A 21,634-nucleotide genomic window follows, 5' to 3' on the forward strand; every position below is an offset into this window, starting at 1 on the left:
TGTGATGACATGCGTCATGGAGCTTTGTGATGACAAGAGCATGGAGCATTGTGATTACATGGGTCTTGGAGCATTGTGCTGACAAGGGTCCTGGAGCCTTGTGATGACAAGGCCGTGGAACATTGTGATGGCAGGGGTCATGGAGCTTGTTATGACAGAGGTAATGGAGCATTGTGATGAGAAGTGCATTGAGCATTGGTCTGAAATATTTCATGGATTATTGTGATGAGAGTGGGCGTGGCGCATTGTGATGACAAGGGCACGGTACACTGTGATACATGGGTCATGGAGGATTGTAATGACAAGGGCATGGAGCATTGTGATGAGAAGGGCATCGAGCATTGTGATGACAAGTGCCATGGAGCTTTGTGATGACAAGGGCATGGAGCAATGTGATGAGAGGGCTCATGGAGCATTGTGATGACAATGACATGGAGCATTGTGATGCCAAGGGTCATGGAGCTTTGTGATGACAAAGGTCATGGAGCATTTTGATGACAAGGGTGTGGTGCATTGTGATGAGAATGGCAGGGAGCATTGTGATGACCAGGTAATGCAGTATTGTAAAGAGAGGTGTCAGGGAACATTGTGATGACATATGTAATGGCCCATTGTGATGACAATGACATGGAGCATTGTGATGCAAACTTCCATTGAGGATTCTGATCACAAAGGTAATGGAGCATTGTGATGACAATGGCTTGGAGCATTGTGATGACAAGTGTCAGGGAGCATTGTGCTGACAAGTGCATGGAGAATTGTGATGACAAGGGTCATGGAGCATTCTGATGACAAGCTTGTGGAGTATTTTGATGACAATGGCATGGAGCATTGGGATGAAAAGGGCATGGGGCTTTGTGATGAAAAAGGCATGGAGCCTTTTCGTGACAGGGTTCAAGGAGCATTCTGACGACAAGTGTCAGGGAGCATTGTGATGACAAGTGTATTGAGAATTGTGATGACAAAGGTCATGGAGCATTGTGATGAAAAGGGCATGGAGTATTGTGATGACAGGCATCATGGAGCGTTGTGAGGACAAGTGTTATGGAACATTGTGATCACAAGGGTTTGGAGCATTGTGATGACAGAGGTCATGGATCATTTTGATTTCAAGGAGCATGGAGCATTGTGATGACAAGGGCATGAAGCAATGTGATCCCAAAGTTCATGGAGGATTGTGATGACAATGGAAATGGAGTATTGTGATGACAAGTGCATAGAGCATTGTAATGACAAGGTCATGTAGCATTTTGCTGACAAAGGCATGGAGCATTGTGATGACAAGGGAATGGAGCATGTTGATGACAAGGTCTTGGAGCATTGTGATGAGATGACCATGGAGACTTGTGATGACAAGTCTAATGGAGCATTCTTATGAAAAGGGGCATGGAGCTTTGTGATTACGGGGGTCTTGAAGCATTGTGATGACAAGGGCATGGAGCATTGTCAGGCGAAGGCCATGGAACATTGTGATGACATGCGTCATGGAGCTTTGGAATGACAAGGGCATGGAGCATTGTGAATACATGTGTCTTGGAGCATTGTGCTGACAAGGGTCCTGGAGCCTTGTGATGACAAGGCCGTGGAACATTGTGATGGCAGGGGTCATGGAGCTTCTTATGACAGAGGTAATGGAGCATTGTGATGAGAAGTGCATTGAGCATTGGTCTGAAATATTTCATGGATTATTGTGATGAGAGTGGGCATGGCGCATTGTGATGACAAGGGCATGGTACACTGTGATACATGGGTCATGGAGGATTGTAATGACAAGGGCATGGAGCATTGTGATGATAAGGGAATCGAGCATTGTGATGACAAGTGCCTTGGAGCTTTGTGATGACAAGGGCATGGAGCAATGTGATGAGAGGGTTCATGGAGCATTGTGATGACAATGACATGGAGCATTGTGATGCCAAGGGTCATGGAGCTTTGTGATGACAAAGGTTATGGAGCATTTTGATGACAAGGGTGTGGTGCATTGTGATGAGAACGGCAGGGAGCATTGTGATGACCAGGTAATGCAGTATTGTAAAGAGAGGTGTCAGGGAGCATTGTGATGACATATGTAATGGCCCATTGTGATAACAATGGCATGGAGCACTGTGATGCAAACTTCCATTGAGGATTCTGATCACAAAGGTAATGGAGCATTGTGATGACAATGGCTTGGAGCATTGTGATGACAAGTGCATGGAGAATTGTGATGACAAGGGTCATGGAGCATTCTGATGACAAGCTTGTGGAGTATTTGAATGACAATGGCATGGAGCATTGGGATGAAAAGGGCATGGGGCTTTGTGATGAAAAAGGCATGGAGCCTTTTCGTGACAGGGTTCAAGGAGCATTCTGACGACAAGTGTCAGGGAGCATTGTGATGACAAGTGTATTGAGAATTGTGATGACAAGGGTCATGGAGCATTGTGATGAAAAGCGCATGGATTATTGTGATGAAAGGCATCATGGAGCGTTGTGAGGACAAGTGTTATGGAACATTGTGATCACAAGGGTTTGGAGCATTGTGATGACAGAGGTCATGGATCATTTTGATTTCAAGGAGCATGGAGCATTGTGATGACAAGGGCATGAAGCAATGTGATCCCAAAGTTCATGGAGGATTGTGATGACAATGGAAATGGAGTATTGTGATGACAAGTGCATAGAGCATTGTAATGACAAGGTCATGTAGCATTTTGCTGACAAAGGCATGGAGCATTGTGATGACAGGTGTCATGGAGCACTGTGATGACAAGCGTCATGGAGCATTGTGAATACATGGGTCATGGAACATTGGGATAACATGGGCATGGATCATTGTGATGAAAAGGGTCATGGAGCATTGGGCTGAAAATGTTCATGGAGTATTGTGATGACAGGGGTCATGGAGCATTGTGATTACAGGGGTCTTGGAGCATTGTGATGACAAGAGTCCTGGATCATTGTGTTGTCAGGTGTCATGGAGTGTTGTGATGACAGTGGTCATGGAGCATTGTGATGATATTGGTCATGGAGCATTGTGATGAGAAGGTCATAGAGAATTGTGCTGAAAATGTTCATGGAGTATTGTGGTGACAGGGGTCATGGAGCATTGTGATGACAAGGGAATGGAGCATGGTGATGACAAGGTCTTGGAGCATTGTGAGGAGATGACCATGGAGACTTGTGATGACAAATCTAATGGAGCATTCTGATGAAAAAGGGAATGGAAAATTGTGATTACTGGAGTCTTCGAGCATTGTGATGACAAGGGCATGGAGCATTGTGAGGAGAAGACCATGGAACATTCTGATGACATGCGTCATGGAGCTTTGTGATGACAAGGGCATGGAGCATTGTGATTACATGGATATTGGAGCATTGTGATGACAAGGGTCATGGAGCCTTGTGATGACAAGGCCGTGGAATATTATGATGGCAGGTGTCATGGAGCATTGTTACGACAGAGGTAACGGAGCATTGTGATGAGAAGGGCATTGAGCATTGATCTGAAATGTTTCATGGATTACTGTGATGAGAGTGTGCATGGCGGTTTGTCATGACAAGGGCACGGTACACTGTGATAGATGGGTCATGGAGGATTGTAATGACAAGGTCATGGAGCATTGTGATGAGAATGGCATCGAGCATTGTGATGACAAGTGTCATGGAGCTTTGTGATGACAAGGACATGGAGCAATGTGATGAGAGGGTTCATGGAGCATTGTGATGAAAATGACATGGAGCATTGTGATGCCAAGGGTCATGGAGCTTTGTGATGACAAATGTCATGGAGCATTTTGATGACAAGTGTGTGGTGCATTGTGATGGGAAGGGCAGGGAGCATTTTGATGACAGGGTCATGCAGCAATTTGATGAAAAGTGTAATGGAACATTTTGATGCCAGGGGTTATAGAACATTGTGATGCCAGGGGTCATGGAGCTTTGGGATGAAAAGGGTCATGGAGCATTTTGATGACAGGGGTTATGGAACATTGTGATGTCAGGGGTCATGGAACATTGTGCTGGTAAGGGGATGTAGCATTGTGATGACAGGGGTCATGGAACATTGTGATAACAGGGGTGAGGGAGGATTGTGATGACTAGTGAAGGAACATTGTGATATCTCATGTGAGAGAGTATTTGGATGAGAAGTGCATGGAGCATTGTGATTACAAGGTTTATGGAGCATAGCGATGACAAGGTTGTGGATCATTGTGGTGAAAAGCGCATGGCACAATTTGATGACAAGGGTCATGGAGCATTGTTCTGACAAAGGCATGGAGCATTGTGATGACAAGGGTCACGGAGCATTGTGATGAAAAGTTCATGGAGCATTGTGGTTACACAGGTCACAGAGCCTTGTGATGACGCGGGCATGGATTGTTGTGATGACAAACGTTATGAAGCATTGTGATGATTGTAGTCACGGAGCATTGTGATGACAGGGGTCATGGAGCATTGTGATGACAATGGCATGGAGCACTGTGATGCCAAGTTTCATGGAAGATACTGATGACAAAGGTAATGGAGCATTGTGGTGACAATGGTTTGGAGCATTGTGGTGACAATGTTTTGGAGCATTGTGATGACAAGGATCAGGGAGCATTGTGCTGGCAAGTGCATGGAGCATTGTGATGAGAAGTGCATTGAGCATTGGTCTGAAATATTTCATGGATTATTGTGATGAGAGTGGGCGTGGCGCATTGTGATGACAAGGGCACGGTACACTGTGATACATGGGTCATGGAGGATTGTAATGACAAGGGCATGGAGCATTGTGATGAGAAGGGCATCGAGCATTGTGATGACAAGTGCCATGGAGCTTTGTGATGACAAGGGCATGGAGCAATGTGATGAGAGGGCTCATGGAGCATTGTGATGACAATGACATGGAGCATTGTGATGCCAAGGGTCATGGAGCTTTGTGATGACAAAGGTCATGGAGCATTTTGATGACAAGGGTGTGGTGCATTGTGATGAGAATGGCAGGGAGCATTGTGATGACCAGGTAATGCAGTATTGTAAAGAGAGGTGTCAGGGAGCATTGTGATGACATATGTAATGGCCCATTGTGATGACAATGACATGGAGCATTGTGATGCAAACTTCCATTGAGGATTCTGATCACAAAGGTAATGGAGCATTGTGATGACAATGGCTTGGAGCATTGTGATGACAAGTGTCAGGGAGCATTGTGCTGACAAGTGCATGGAGCATTCTGATGACAAGCTTGTGGAGTATTTTGATGACAATGGCATGGAGCATTGGGATGAAAAGGGCATGGGGCTTTGTGATGAAAAAGGCATGGAGCCTTTTCGTGACAGGGTTCAAGGAGCATTCTGACGACAAGTGTCAGGGAGCATTGTGATGACAAGTGTATTGAGAATTGTGATGACAAAGGTCATGGAGCATTGTGATGAAAAGGGCATGGAGTATTGTGATGACAGGCATCATGGAGCGTTGTGAGGACAAGTGTTATGGAACATTGTGATCACAAGGGTTTGGAGCATTGTGATGACAGAGGTCATGGATCATTTTGATTTCAAGGAGCATGGAGCATTGTGATGACAAGGGCATGAAGCAATGTGATCCCAAAGTTCATGGAGGATTGTGATGACAATGGAAATGGAGTATTGTGATGACAAGTGCATAGAGCATTGTAATGACAAGGTCATGTAGCATTTTGCTGACAAAGGCATGGAGCATTGTGATGACAAGGGAATGGAGCATGTTGATGACAAGGTCTTGGAGCATTGTGATGAGATGACCATGGAGACTTGTGATGACAAGTCTAATGGAGCATTCTTATGAAAAGGGGCATGGAGCTTTGTGATTACGGGGGTCTTGAAGCATTGTGATGACAAGGGCATGGAGCATTGTCAGGCGAAGGCCATGGAACATTGTGATGACATGCGTCATGGAGCTTTGGAATGACAAGGGCATGGAGCATTGTGAATACATGTGTCTTGGAGCATTGTGCTGACAAGGGTCCTGGAGCCTTGTGATGACAAGGCCGTGGAACATTGTGATGGCAGGGGTCATGGAGCTTCTTATGACAGAGGTAATGGAGCATTGTGATGAGAAGTGCATTGAGCATTGGTCTGAAATATTTCATGGATTATTGTGATGAGAGTGGGCATGGCGCATTGTGATGACAAGGGCATGGTACACTGTGATACATGGGTCATGGAGGATTGTAATGACAAGGGCATGGAGCATTGTGATGATAAGGGAATCGAGCATTGTGATGACAAGTGCCATGGAGCTTTGTGATGACAAGGGCATGGAGCAATGTGATGAGAGGGTTCATGGAGCATTGTGATGACAATGACATGGAGCATTGTGATGCCAAGGGTCATGGAGCTTTGTGATGACAAAGGTTATGGAGCATTTTGATGACAAGGGTGTGGTGCATTGTGATGAGAACGGCAGGGAGCATTGTGATGACCAGGTAATGCAGTATTGTAAAGAGAGGTGTCAGGGAGCATTGTGATGACATATGTAATGGCCCATTGTGATAACAATGGCATGGAGCACTGTGATGCAAACTTCCATTGAGGATTCTGATCACAAAGGTAATGGAGCATTGTGATGACAATGGCTTGGAGCATTGTGATGACAAGTGCATGGAGAATTGTGATGACAAGGGTCATGGAGCATTCTGATGACAAGCTTGTGGAGTATTTGAATGACAATGGCATGGAGCATTGGGATGAAAAGGGCATGGGGCTTTGTGATGAAAAAGGCATGGAGCCTTTTCGTGACAGGGTTCAAGGAGCATTCTGACGACAAGTGTCAGGGAGCATTGTGATGACAAGTGTATTGAGAATTGTGATGACAAGGGTCATGGAGCATTGTGATGAAAAGCGCATGGATTATTGTGATGAAAGGCATCATGGAGCGTTGTGAGGACAAGTGTTATGGAACATTGTGATCACAAGGGTTTGGAGCATTGTGATGACAGAGGTCATGGATCATTTTGATTTCAAGGAGCATGGAGCATTGTGATGACAAGGGCATGAAGCAATGTGATCCCAAAGTTCATGGAGGATTGTGATGACAATGGAAATGGAGTATTGTGATGACAAGTGCATAGAGCATTGTAATGACAAGGTCATGTAGCATTTTGCTGACAAAGGCATGGAGCATTGTGATGACAGGTGTCATGGAGCACTGTGATGACAAGCGTCATGGAGCATTGTGAATACATGGGTCATGGAACATTGGGATAACATGGGCATGGATCATTGTGATGAAAAGGGTCATGGAGCATTGGGCTGAAAATGTTCATGGAGTATTGTGATGACAGGGGTCATGGAGCATTGTGATTACAGGGGTCTTGGAGCATTGTGATGACAAGAGTCCTGGATCATTGTGTTGTCAGGTGTCATGGAGTGTTGTGATGACAGTGGTCATGGAGCATTGTGATGATATTGGTCATGGAGCATTGTGATGAGAAGGTCATAGAGAATTGTGCTGAAAATGTTCATGGAGTATTGTGGTGACAGGGGTCATGGAGCATTGTGATGACAAGGGAATGGAGCATGGTGATGACAAGGTCTTGGAGCATTGTGAGGAGATGACCATGGAGACTTGTGATGACAAATCTAATGGAGCATTCTGATGAAAAAGGGAATGGAAAATTGTGATTACTGGAGTCTTCGAGCATTGTGATGACAAGGGCATGGAGCATTGTGAGGAGAAGACCATGGAACATTCTGATGACATGCGTCATGGAGCTTTGTGATGTCAAGGGCATGGAGCATTGTGATTACATGGATATTGGAGCATTGTGATGACAAGGGTCATGGAGCCTTGTGATGACAAGGCCGTGGAATATTATGATGGCAGGTGTCATGGAGCATTGTTACGACAGAGGTAACGGAGCATTGTGATGAGAAGGGCATTGAGCATTGATCTGAAATGTTTCATGGATTACTGTGATGAGAGTGGGCATGGCGGTTTGTCATGACAAGGGCACGGTACACTGTGATAGATGGGTCATGGAGGATTGTAATGACAAGGTCATGGAGCATTGTGATGAGAATGGCATCGAGCATTGTGATGACAAGTGTCATGGAGCTTTGTGATGACAAGGACATGGAGCAATGTGATGAGAGGGTTCATGGAGCATTGTGATGAAAATGACATGGAGCATTGTGATGCCAAGGGTCATGGAGCTTTGTGATGACAAATGTCATGGAGCATTTTGATGACAAGTGTGTGGTGCATTGTGATGGGAAGGGCAGGGAGCATTTTGATGACAGGGTCATGCAGCAATTTGATGAAAAGTGTAATGGAACATTTTGATGCCAGGGGTTATAGAACATTGTGATGCCAGGGGTCATGGAGCTTTGGGATGAAAAGGGTCATGGAGCATTTTGATGACAGGGGTTATGGAACATTGTGATGTCAGGGGTCATGGAACATTGTGCTGGTAAGGGGATGTAGCATTGTGATGACAGGGGTCATGGAACATTGTGATAACAGGGGTGAGGGAGGATTGTGATGACTAGTGAAGGAACATTGTGATATCTCATGTGAGAGAGTATTTGGATGAGAAGTGCATGGAGCATTGTGATTACAAGGTTTATGGAGCATAGCGATGACAAGGTTGTGGATCATTGTGGTGAAAAGCGCATGGCACAATTTGATGACAAGGGTCATGGAGCATTGTTCTGACAAAGGCATGGAGCATTGTGATGACAAGGGTCACGGAGCATTGTGATGAAAAGTTCATGGAGCATTGTGGTTACACAGGTCACAGAGCCTTGTGATGACGCGGGCATGGATTGTTGTGATGACAAACGTTATGAAGCATTGTGATGATTGTAGTCACGGAGCATTGTGATGACAGGGGTCATGGAGCATTGTGATGACAATGGCATGGAGCACTGTGATGCCAAGTTTCATGGAAGATACTGATGACAAAGGTAATGGAGCATTGTGGTGACAATGGTTTGGAGCATTGTGGTGACAATGTTTTGGAGCATTGTGATGACAAGGATCAGGGAGCATTGTGCTGGCAAGTGCATGGAGCATTGTGATGAGAAGTGCATTGAGCATTGGTCTGAAATATTTCATGGATTATTGTGATGAGAGTGGGCGTGGCGCATTGTGATGACAAGGGCACGGTACACTGTGATACATGGGTCATGGAGGATTGTAATGACAAGGGCATGGAGCATTGTGATGAGAAGGGCATCGAGCATTGTGATGACAAGTGCCATGGAGCTTTGTGATGACAAGGGCATGGAGCAATGTGATGAGAGGGCTCATGGAGCATTGTGATGACAATGACATGGAGCATTGTGATGCCAAGGGTCATGGAGCTTTGTGATGACAAAGGTCATGGAGCATTTTGATGACAAGGGTGTGGTGCATTGTGATGAGAATGGCAGGGAGCATTGTGATGACCAGGTAATGCAGTATTGTAAAGAGAGGTGTCAGGGAGCATTGTGATGACATATGTAATGGCCCATTGTGATGACAATGACATGGAGCATTGTGATGCAAACTTCCATTGAGGATTCTGATCACAAAGGTAATGGAGCATTGTGATGACAATGGCTTGGAGCATTGTGATGACAAGTGTCAGGGAGCATTGTGCTGACAAGTGCATGGAGCATTCTGATGACAAGCTTGTGGAGTATTTTGATGACAATGGCATGGAGCATTGGGATGAAAAGGGCATGGGGCTTTGTGATGAAAAAGGCATGGAGACTTTTCGTGACAGGGTTCAAGGAGCATTCTGACGACAAGTGTCAGGGAGCATTGTGATGACAAGTGTATTGAGAATTGTGATGACAAAGGTCATGGAGCATTGTGATGAAAAGGGCATGGAGTATTGTGATGACAGGCATCATGGAGCGTTGTGAGGACAAGTGTTATGGAACATTGTGATCACAAGGGTTTGGAGCATTGTGATGACAGAGGTCATGGATCATTTTGATTTCAAGGAGCATGGAGCATTGTGATGACAAGGGCATGAAGCAATGTGATCCCAAAGTTCATGGAGGATTGTGATGACAATGGAAATGGAGTATTGTGATGACAAGTGCATAGAGCATTGTAATGACAAGGTCATGTAGCATTTTGCTGACAAAGGCATGGAGCATTGTGATGACAAGGGAATGGAGCATGTTGATGACAAGGTCTTGGAGCATTGTGATGAGATGACCATGGAGACTTGTGATGACAAGTCTAATGGAGCATTCTTATGAAAAGGGGCATGGAGCTTTGTGATTACGGGGGTCTTGAAGCATTGTGATGACAAGGGCATGGAGCATTGTCAGGCGAAGGCCATGGAACATTGTGATGACATGCGTCATGGAGCTTTGGAATGACAAGGGCATGGAGCATTGTGAATACATGTGTCTTGGAGCATTGTGCTGACAAGGGTCCTGGAGCCTTGTGATGACAAGGCCGTGGAACATTGTGATGGCAGGGGTCATGGAGCTTCTTATGACAGAGGTAATGGAGCATTGTGATGAGAAGTGCATTGAGCATTGGTCTGAAATATTTCATGGATTATTGTGATGAGAGTGGGCATGGCGCATTGTGATGACAAGGGCATGGTACACTGTGATACATGGGTCATGGAGGATTGTAATGACAAGGGCATGGAGCATTGTGATGATAAGGGAATCGAGCATTGTGATGACAAGTGCCATGGAGCTTTGTGATGACAAGGGCATGGAGCAATGTGATGAGAGGGTTCATGGAGCATTGTGATGACAATGACATGGAGCATTGTGATGCCAAGGGTCATGGAGCTTTGTGATGACAAAGGTTATGGAGCATTTTGATGACAAGGGTGTGGTGCATTGTGATGAGAACGGCAGGGAGCATTGTGATGACCAGGTAATGCAGTATTGTAAAGAGAGGTGTCAGGGAGCATTGTGATGACATATGTAATGGCCCATTGTGATAACAATGGCATGGAGCACTGTGATGCAAACTTCCATTGAGGATTCTGATCACAAAGGTAATGGAGCATTGTGATGACAATGGCTTGGAGCATTGTGATGACAAGTGCATGGAGAATTGTGATGACAAGGGTCATGGAGCATTCTGATGACAAGCTTGTGGAGTATTTGAATGACAATGGCATGGAGCATTGGGATGAAAAGGGCATGGGGCTTTGTGATGAAAAAGGCATGGAGCCTTTTCGTGACAGGGTTCAAGGAGCATTCTGACGACAAGTGTCAGGGAGCATTGTGATGACAAGTGTATTGAGAATTGTGATGACAAGGGTCATGGAGCATTGTGATGAAAAGCGCATGGATTATTGTGATGAAAGGCATCATGGAGCGTTGTGAGGACAAGTGTTATGGAACATTGTGATCACAAGGGTTTGGAGCATTGTGATGACAGAGGTCATGGATCATTTTGATTTCAAGGAGCATGGAGCATTGTGATGACAAGGGCATGAAGCAATGTGATCCCAAAGTTCATGGAGGATTGTGATGACAATGGAAATGGAGTATTGTGATGACAAGTGCATAGAGCATTGTAATGACAAGGTCATGTAGCATTTTGCTGACAAAGGCATGGAGCATTGTGATGACAGGTGTCATGGAGCACTGTGATGACAAGCGTCATGGAGCATTGTGAATACATGGGTCATGGAACATTGGGATAACATGGGCATGGATCATTGTGATGAAAAGGGTCATGGAGCATTGGGCTGAAAATGTTCATGGAGTATTGTGATGACAGGGGTCATGGAGCATTGTGATTACAGGGGTCTTGGAGCATTGTGATGACAAGAGTCCTGGATCATTGTGTTGTCAGGTGTCATGGAGTGTTGTGATGACAGTGGTCATGGAGCATTGTGATGATATTGGTCATGGAGCATTGTGATGAGAAGGTCATAGAGAATTGTGCTGAAAATGTTCATGGAGTATTGTCTTGACAGGGGTCATGGAGCATTGTGATGACAAGGGAATGGAGCATGGTGATGACAAGGTCTTGGAGCATTGTGAGGAGATGACAATGGAGACTTGTGATGACAAATCTAATGGAGCATTCTGATGAAAAAGGGAATGGAAAATTGTGATTACTGGAGTCTTCGAGCATTGTGATGACAAGGGCATGGAGCATTGTGAGGAGAAGACCATGGAACATTCTGATGACATGCGTCATGGAGCTTTGTGATGACAAGGGCATGGAGCATTGTGATTACATGGATATTGGAGCATTGTGATGACAAGGGTCATGGAGCCTTGTGATGACAAGGCCGTGGAATATTATGATGGCAGGTGTCATGGAGCATTGTTACGACAGAGGTAACGGAGCATTGTGATGAGAAGGGCATTGAGCATTGATCTGAAATGTTTCATGGATTACTGTGATGAGAGTGGGCATGGCGGTTTGTCATGACAAGGGCACGGTACACTGTGATACATGGGTCATGGAGGATTGTAATGACAAGGTCATGGAGCATTGTGATGAGAATGGCATCGAGCATTGTGATGACAAGTGTCATGGAGCTTTGTGATGACAAGGACATGGAGCAATGTGATGAGAGGGTTCATGGAGCATTGTGATGAAAATGACATGGAGCATTGTGATGCCAAGGGTCATGGAGCTTTGTGATGACAAATGTCATGGAGCATTTTGATGACAAGTGTGTGGTGCATTGTGATGGGAAGGGCAGGGAGCATTTTGATGACAGGGTCATGCAGCAATTTGATGAAAAGTGTAATGGAACATTTTGATGCCAGGGGTTATAGAACATTGTGATGCCAGGGGTCATGGAGCTTTGGGATGAAAAGGGTCATGGAGCATTTTGATGACAGGGGTTATGGAACATTGTGATGTCAGGGGTCATGGAACATTGTGCTGGTAAGGGGATGTAGCATTGTGATGACAGGGGTCATGGAACATTGTGATAACAGGGGTGAGGGAGGATTGTGATGACTAGTGAAGGAACATTGTGATATCTCATGTGAGAGAGTATTTGGATGAGAAGTGCATGGAGCATTGTGATTACAAGGTTTATGGAGCATAGCGATGACAAGGTTGTGGATCATTGTGGTGAAAAGCGCATGGCACAATTTGATGACAAGGGTCATGGAGCATTGTTCTGACAAAGGCATGGAGCATTGTGATGACAAGGGTCACGGAGCATTGTGATGAAAAGTTCATGGAGCATTGTGGTTACACAGGTCACAGAGCCTTGTGATGACGCGGGCATGGATTTTTGTGATGACAAACGTTATGAAGCATTGTGATGATTGTAGTCACGGAGCATTGTGATGACAGGGGTCATGGAGCATTGTGATGACAATGGCATGGAGCACTGTGATGCCAAGTTTCATGGAAGATACTGATGACAAAGGTAATGGAGCATTGTGGTGACAATGGTTTGGAGCATTGTGGTGACAATGTTTTGGAGCATTGTGATGACAAGGATCAGGGAGCATTGTGCTGGCAAGTGCATGGAGCATTGTGATGACAAGGGCATGGATCATTGTGATGACAAGGGTCATGGAGCATTGGGCTAAAAATGTGCATGGAGTATTGTGATGACAGGGGTCATGGAGAATTGTGATGACAATGGCATGGAGCATTGTGATGCCAAGTGTCATGGAGGATTCTGATGACAAAGGTAATGGAGCATTGTGGTGACAATGGTTTGGAGCATTGTGATGACAAGGATCAGGGAGCATTGTGCTGACAAGTGCATGGAGCATTGTGATGACAAGACATGGATCATTGTGATGACAAGGGTCATGGAGCATTGGGCTAAAAATGTGCATGGAGTATTGTGATGACAGGGGTCATGGAGCATTGTGATGACAAGGGAATGGAGCATGTTGATGACAAGGTCTTGGAGCATTGTGATGAGATGACCATGGAGACTTGTGATGACAAGTCTAATGGAGCATTCTTATGAAAAGGGGCATGGAGCATTGTGATTACGGGGGTCTTGAAGCATTGTGATGACAAGGGCATGGACCATTGTCAGGCGAAGGCCATGGAACATTGTGATGACATGCGTCATGGAGCTTTGTGATGACAAGGGCATGGAGCATTGTGATTACATGGGTCTTGGAGCATTGTGCTGACAAGGGTCCTGGAGCCTTGTTATGACAAGGCCGTGGAACATTGTGATGGCAGGGGTCATGGAGCTTCTTATGACAGAGGTAATGGAGCATTGTGATGAGAAGTGCATTGAGCATTGGTCTGAAATATTTCATGGATTATTGTGATGAGAGTGGGCATGGCGCATTGTGATGACAAGGGCATGGTACACTGTGATACATGGGTCATGGAGGATTGTAATGACAAGGGCATGGAGCATTGTGATGAGAAGGGAATCGAGCATTGTGATGACAAGTGCCATGGAGCTTTGTGATGACAAGGGCATGGAGCAATGTGATGAGAGTGTTCATGGAGCATTGTGATGACAATGACATGGAGCATTGTGATGCCAAGGGTCATGGAGCTTTGTGATGACAAAGGTCATGGAGCATTTTGATGACAAGGGTGTGGTGCATTGTGATGAGAACGGCAGGGAGCATTGTGATGACCAGGTAATGCAGTATTGTAAAGAGAGGTGTCAGGGAGCATTGTGATGACATATGTAATGGCCCATTGTGATGACAATGGCATGGAGCACTGTGATGCAAACTTCCATTGAAGATTCTGATCACAAAGGTAATGGAGCATTGTGATGACAATGGCTTGGAGCATTGTGATGACAAGTGCATGGAGAATTGTGATGACAAGGGTCATGGAGCATTCTGATGACAAGCTTGTGGAGTATTTGAGTGACAATGGCATGGAGCATTGGGATGAAAAGGGCATGGGGCTTTGTGATGAAAAAGGCATGGAGCCTTTTCGTGACAGGGTTCAAGGAGCATTCTGACGACAAGTGTCAGGGAGCATTGTGATGACAAGTGTATTGAGAATTGTTATGACAAGGGTCATGGAGCATTGTGATGAAAAGGGCATGGATTATTGTGATGAAAGGCATCATGGAGCGTTGTGAGGACAAGTGTTATGGAACATTGTGATCACAAGGGTTTGGAGCATTGTGATGACAGAGGTCATGGATCATTTTGATTTCAAGGAGCATGGAGCATTGTGATGACAAGGGCATGAAGCAATGTGATCCCAAAGTTCATGGAGGATTGTGATGACAATGGAAATGGAGTATTGTGATGACAAGTGCATAGAGCATTGTAATGACAAGGTCATGTAGCATTTTGCTGACAAAGGCATGGAGCATTGTGATGACAGGTGTCATGGAGCACTGTGATGACAAGCGTCATGGAGCATTGTGAATACATGGGTCATGGAACATTGGGATAACATGGGCATGGATCATTGTGATGAAAAGGGTCATGGAGCATTGGGCTGAAAATGTTCATGGAGTATTGTGATGACAGGGGTCATGGAGCATTGTGATTACAGGGGTCTTGGAGCATTGTGATGACAAGAGTCCCGGATCATTGTGTTGTCAGGTGTCATGGAGTGTTGTGATGACAGTGGTCATGGAGCATTGTGATGATATTGGTCATGGAGCATTGTGATGAGAAGGTCATAGAGAATTGTGCTGAAAATGTTCATGGAGTATTGTGGTGACAGGGGTCATGGAGCATTGTGATGACAAGGGAATGGAGCATGGTGATGACAAGGTCTTGGAGCATTGTGAGGAGATGACCATGGAGACTTGTGATGATAAATCTAATGGAGCATTCTGATGAAAAAGGGAATGGAACATTGTGATTACAGGAGTCTTCGAGCATTGTGATGACAAGGGCATGGAGCATTATGAGGAGAAGACCATGGAACATTCTGATGACATGCGTCATGGAGCTTTGTGATGACAAGGGCATGGAGCTTTGTGATTACATGGATCTTGGAGCATTGTGATGACAAGGGTCATGGAGCCTTGTGATGACAAGGCCATGGAATATTATGATGGCAGGTGTCATGGAGCATTGTTACGACAGAGGTAACGGAGCATTGTGATGAGAAGGGCATTGAGCATTGATCTGAAATGTTTCATGGATTACTGTGATGAGAGTGGGCATGGCGGTTTGTCATGACAAGGGCACGGTACACTGTGATACATGGGTCATGGAGGATTGTAATGACAAGGTCATGGAGCATTGTGATGAGAATGGCATCGAGCATTGTGATGACAAGTGTCATTGAGCTTTGTGATGACAAGGACATGGAGCAATGTGATGAGAGGGTTCATGGAGCATTGTGATGACAATGACATGGAGCATTGTGATGCCAAGGGTCATGGAGCTTTGTGATGACCAAGATCATGGAGCATTTTGATGACAAGTGTGTGGTGCATTGTGATGAGAAGGGCAGGGAGCATTTTGATGACAGGGTCATGCAGCAATTTGATGAAAAGTGTAATGGAACATTTTGATGCCAGGGGTTATAGAACATTGTGATGCCAGGGGTCATGGAGCTTTGGGATGAAAAGGGTCATGGAGCATTTTGATGACAGGGGTTATGGAACATTGTGATGTCAGGGGTCATGGAACATTGTGCTGATAAAGGGATGTAGCATTGTGATGACAGGGGTCATGGAACATTGTGATAACAGGGGTGAGGGAGGATTGTGATGACTAGTGATGGAACATTGTGATATCTCATGTGAGAGAGTATTTGGATGAGAAGTGCATGGAGCATTGTGATTACAAGGTTTATGGAGCATAGCGATGACAAGGTTGTGGATGATTGTGGTGAAAAGCGCATGGCACAATTTGATGGCAAGGGTCATGGAGCATTGTTCTGACAAAGGCATGGAGCATTGTGATGACAAGGGTCACGGAGCATTGTGATGAAAAGTTCATGGAGGATTGTGGTTACAAAGGTCACAGAGACTTGTGATGATGCGGGCATGGATTGTTGTGATGACAAACGTTATGAAGCATTGTGATGACTGTAGTCACGGAGCATTGTGATGACAGGGGTCATGGAGCATTGTGATGACAAGGCCGTGGAACATTGTGATGGCAGGGGTCATGGAGCTTGTTATAACAGAGGTAATGGAGCATTGTGATGAGAAGTGCATTGAGCATTGGTCTGAAATATTTCATGGATTATTGTGATGAGAGTGGGCATGGCGCATTGTGATGACAAGGGCACGGTACACTGTGATACATGGGTCATGGAGGATTGTAATGACAAGGGCATGGAGCATTGTGATGAGAAGGGCATCGAGCATTGTGATGACAAGTGCCATGGAGCTTTGTGATGACAAGGGCATGGAGCAATGTGATGAGAGGGTTCATGGAGCATTGTGATGACAATGACATGGAACACTGTGATGCCAAGGGTCATGGAGCTTTGTGATGACAAAGGTCATGGAGCATTTTGATGACAAGGGTGTGGTGCATTGTGATGAGAACGGCAGGGAGAATTGTGATGACCAGGTAATGCAGTATTGTAAAGAGAGGTGTCAGGGAGCATTGTGATGACATATGTAATGGCCCATTGTGATGACAATGGCATGGAGCATTGTGATGCAAACTTCCAGTGAGGATTCTGATCACAAAGTTAATGAAGCATTGTGATGACAATGGCTTGGAGCATTGTGATGACAAGTGTCAGGGAGCATTGTGCTGAGAAGTGCATGGAGAATTGTGATGACAAGGGTCATGGAGCATTCTGATGACAAGCTTGTGGAGTATTTTGATGACAATGGCATGGAGCATTGGGATGAAAAGGGCATGGGGCTTTGTGATGAAAAGGCATGGAGCATTGTGAGGAGAAGACCATGGAACATTCTGATGACATGCATCATGGAGCTTTGTGATGACAAGGGAATGGAGCATTGTGATTACATGGATCTTGGAGCATTGTGATGACAAGGGTCATGGAGCCTTGTGATGACAAGGCCTTGGAATATTATGATGGCAGGTGTCATGGAGCATTGTTACGACAGAGGTAACGGAGCATTGTGATGAGAAGGGCATTGAGCATTGATCTGAAATATTTCATGAATTACTGTGATGAGAGTGTGCATGGCGGTTTGTCATGACAAGGGCACGGTACACTGTGATACATGGGTCATGGAGGATTGTAATGACAAGGTCATGGAGCATTGTGATGAGAATGGCATCGAACATTGTGATGACAAGTGTCATGGAGCTTTGTGATGACAAGGACATGGAGCAATGTGATGAGAGGGTTCATGGAGCATTGTGATGACAATGACATGGAGCATTGTGATACCAAGGGTCATGGAGCTTTGTGATGACAAAGGTCATGGAGCATTTTGATGACAAGTGTGTGGTGCATTGTGATGAGAAGGGCAGGGAGCATTTTGATGGCAGGATCATGCAGCAATTTGATGAAAAGTGTAATGGATCATTTTGATGCCAGGGGTTATAGAACATTGTGATGCCAGGGGTCATGGAGCTTTGGGATGAAAAGGGTCATGGAGCATTTTGATGACAGGGGTTATGGAACATTGTGATGTCAGGGGTCATGGAACATTGTGTTGATAAGGGGATGTAGCATTGTGATGACAGGGGTCATGGAACATTGTGATAACAGGGGTGAGGGAGGATTGTGATGACTAGTGATGGAACATTGTGATATCTCATGTGAGAGAGTATTTGGATGAGAAGTGCATGGAGCATTGTGATTACAAGGTTTATGGAGCATAGCGATGACAAGGTTGTGGATGATTGTGGTGAAAAGCGCATGGCACAATTTGATGGCAAGGGTCATGGAGCATTGTTCTGACAAAGGCCTGGAGCATTGTGATGACAAGGGTCACGGAGCATTGTGATGAAAAGTTCATGGAGGATTGTGGTTACAAAGGTCACAGAGCCTTGTGAAGATGCGGGCATGGATTGTTGTGATGACAAACGTTATGAAGCATTGTGATGACTGTAGTCACGGAGCATTGTGATGACAGGGGTCATGGAGCATTGTGATGACAATGGCATGGAGCATTGTGATGCCAAGTGTCATGGAGTATTCTGATGACAAAGGTAATGGAGCATTGTGGTGACAATGGTTTGGAGCATTGTGATGACAAGGATCAGGGAGCATTGTGCTGACAAGTGCATGGAGCTTTGTGATGACAATTTCATGGATCATTGTGATGACAAGGGTCATGGAGCATTGGGCTGAAAATGTGCATGGAGTATTGTGATGACAGGGGTCATGGAGCATTGTGATGACAAGGGAATGGAGCATGTTGATGACTAGGTCTTGGAGCATTGTGATTAGATGACCATGGAGACTTGTGATGACAAGTCTAATGGAGCATTCTTATGAAAAGGGGCATGGAGCATTGTGATTACGGGGGTCTTGAAGCATTGTGATGACAAGGGCATGGAGCATTGTGAGGCGAAGGCCATGGAACATTGTGATGACATGCGTCATGGAGCTTTGTGATGACAAGGGCATGGAGCATTGTGATTACATGGGTCTTGGAGCATTGTGCTGACAAGGGTCCTGGAGCCTTGTGATGACAAGGCCGTGGAACATTGTGATGGCAGGGGTCATGGAGCTTCTTATGACAGAGGTAATGGAGCATTGTGATGAGAAGTGCATTGAGCATTGGTCTGAAATATTTCATGGATTATTGTGATGAGAGTGGGCATGGCGCATTGTGATGACAACGGCATGGTACACTGTGATACATGGGTCATGGAGGATTGTAATGACAAGGGCATGGAGCATTGTGATGAGAAGGGAATCGAGCATTGTGATGACAAGTGCCATGGAGCTTTGTGATGACAAGGGCATGGAGCAATGTGATGAGAGGGTTCATGGAGCATTGTGATGACAATGACATGGAGCACTGTGATGCCAAGGGTCATGGAGCTTTGTGATGACAAAGTTCATGGAGCATTTTGATGACAAGGGTGTGGTGCATTGTGATGAGAACGGCAGGGAGCATTGTGATGACCAGGTAATGCAGTATTGTAAAGAGAGGTGTCAGGGAGCTTTGTGATGACATATGTAATGGCCCATTGTGATCACAATGGCATGGAGCATTGTGATGCAAACTTCCAATGAGGATTCTGATCACAAAGGTAATGGAGCATTGTGATGACAATGGCTTGGAGCATTGTGATGACAAGTGTCAGGGAGCATTGTGCTGACAAGTGCATGGAGAATTGTGATGACAAGGGTCATGGAGCATTCTGATGACAAGCTTGTGGAGTATTTTGATGACTATGGCATGGAGCATTGGGATGAAAAGGGCATGGGGCTTTGTGATGAAAAAGGCATGGAGCCTTTTCGTGACAGAGTTCAAGGAGCATTCTGACGACAAGTGTCAGGGAGCATTGTGATGACAAGTGTATTGAGAATTGTGATGACAAAGTTCATGGAGCATTGTGATGAAAGGGCATGGATTATTGTGATGACAGGCATCATGGAGCGTTGTGAGGACAAGTGTTATGGAACATTGTGATCACAAGGGTTTGGAGCATTGTGATGACAGAGGTCATGGATAATTTTGATTTCAAGGAGCATGGAGCATTGTGATGACAAGGGCATGAAGCAATGTGATCCCAAAGTTCATGGAGGATTGTGATGACAATGGAAATGGAATATTGTGATGACAAGTGCATAGAGCATTGTAATGACAAGGTCATGTAGCATTTTGCTGACAAAGGCATGGAGCATTGTGATGACAGGTGTCATGGAGCACTGTGATGACAAGCGTCATGGAGCATTGTGAATACATGGGTCATGGAACATTGGGATAACATGGGCATGGATCATTGTGATGACAAGGGTCATGGAGCATTGGGCTGAAAATGTTCATGGAGTATTGTGATGACAGGGGTCATGGAGCATTGTGATGACAAGAGTCACGGATCATTGTGTTGTCAGGTGTCATGGAGTGTTGTGATGACAGTGGTCATGGAGCATTGTGATGATATTGGTCATGGAGCATTGTGATGAGAAGGTCATAGAGAATTGGGCTGAAAATGTTCATGGAGTATTGTGATGACAAGGGAATGGAGCATGGTGATGACAAGGTCTTGGAGCATTGTGAGGAGATGACCATGGAGACTTGTGATGACAAATCTAATGGAGCATTCTGATGAAAAAGGGAATGGAACATTGTGATTACTGGAGTCTTCGAGCATTGTGATGACAAGGGCATGGAGCATTGTGAGGAGAAGACCATGGAACATTCTGATGACATGCGTCATGGAGCTTTGTGATGACAAGGGCATGGAGCATTGTGATTACATGGATCTTGGAGCATTGTGATGACATGGGTCAAGGAGCATTGTGATGAAAAGTTCATGGAGCATTGTGGTTACAAACGTCACAGAGCCTTCTGATGAGGCGGGAATGGACCGTTGTGATGACAAATGTTATGAAGCATTTTGATGACTGGAGTCAAGGAGCATTGTGATGTAAGGGTTCTTGGAGCATTGTGATGAAAAGGGCATGGAGCATTGTGAAGACAGGGGCATGGAGCACTGGTCTGACAAGTTTCATAGATTATTGTGATGACAGTGGACATGGTGCATTGTGATGACAAGGGCATGGAGCATTGTGATGACAAGGGCATGGAATATTGTGAAGACAGTTGTCAGGGAGCATTGTGATGACATATGTCCTGTTCCATTGCGATGACAATGGCAGGGAGCATTGTGATGCCAAATGTAATGGAGGATTGTGATGACAA

Source organism: Mesoplodon densirostris, unplaced genomic scaffold (assembly GCF_025265405.1).
Source record: "Mesoplodon densirostris isolate mMesDen1 unplaced genomic scaffold, mMesDen1 primary haplotype scaffold_41, whole genome shotgun sequence".
NCBI lineage: Eukaryota > Metazoa > Chordata > Mammalia > Artiodactyla > Ziphiidae > Mesoplodon > Mesoplodon densirostris.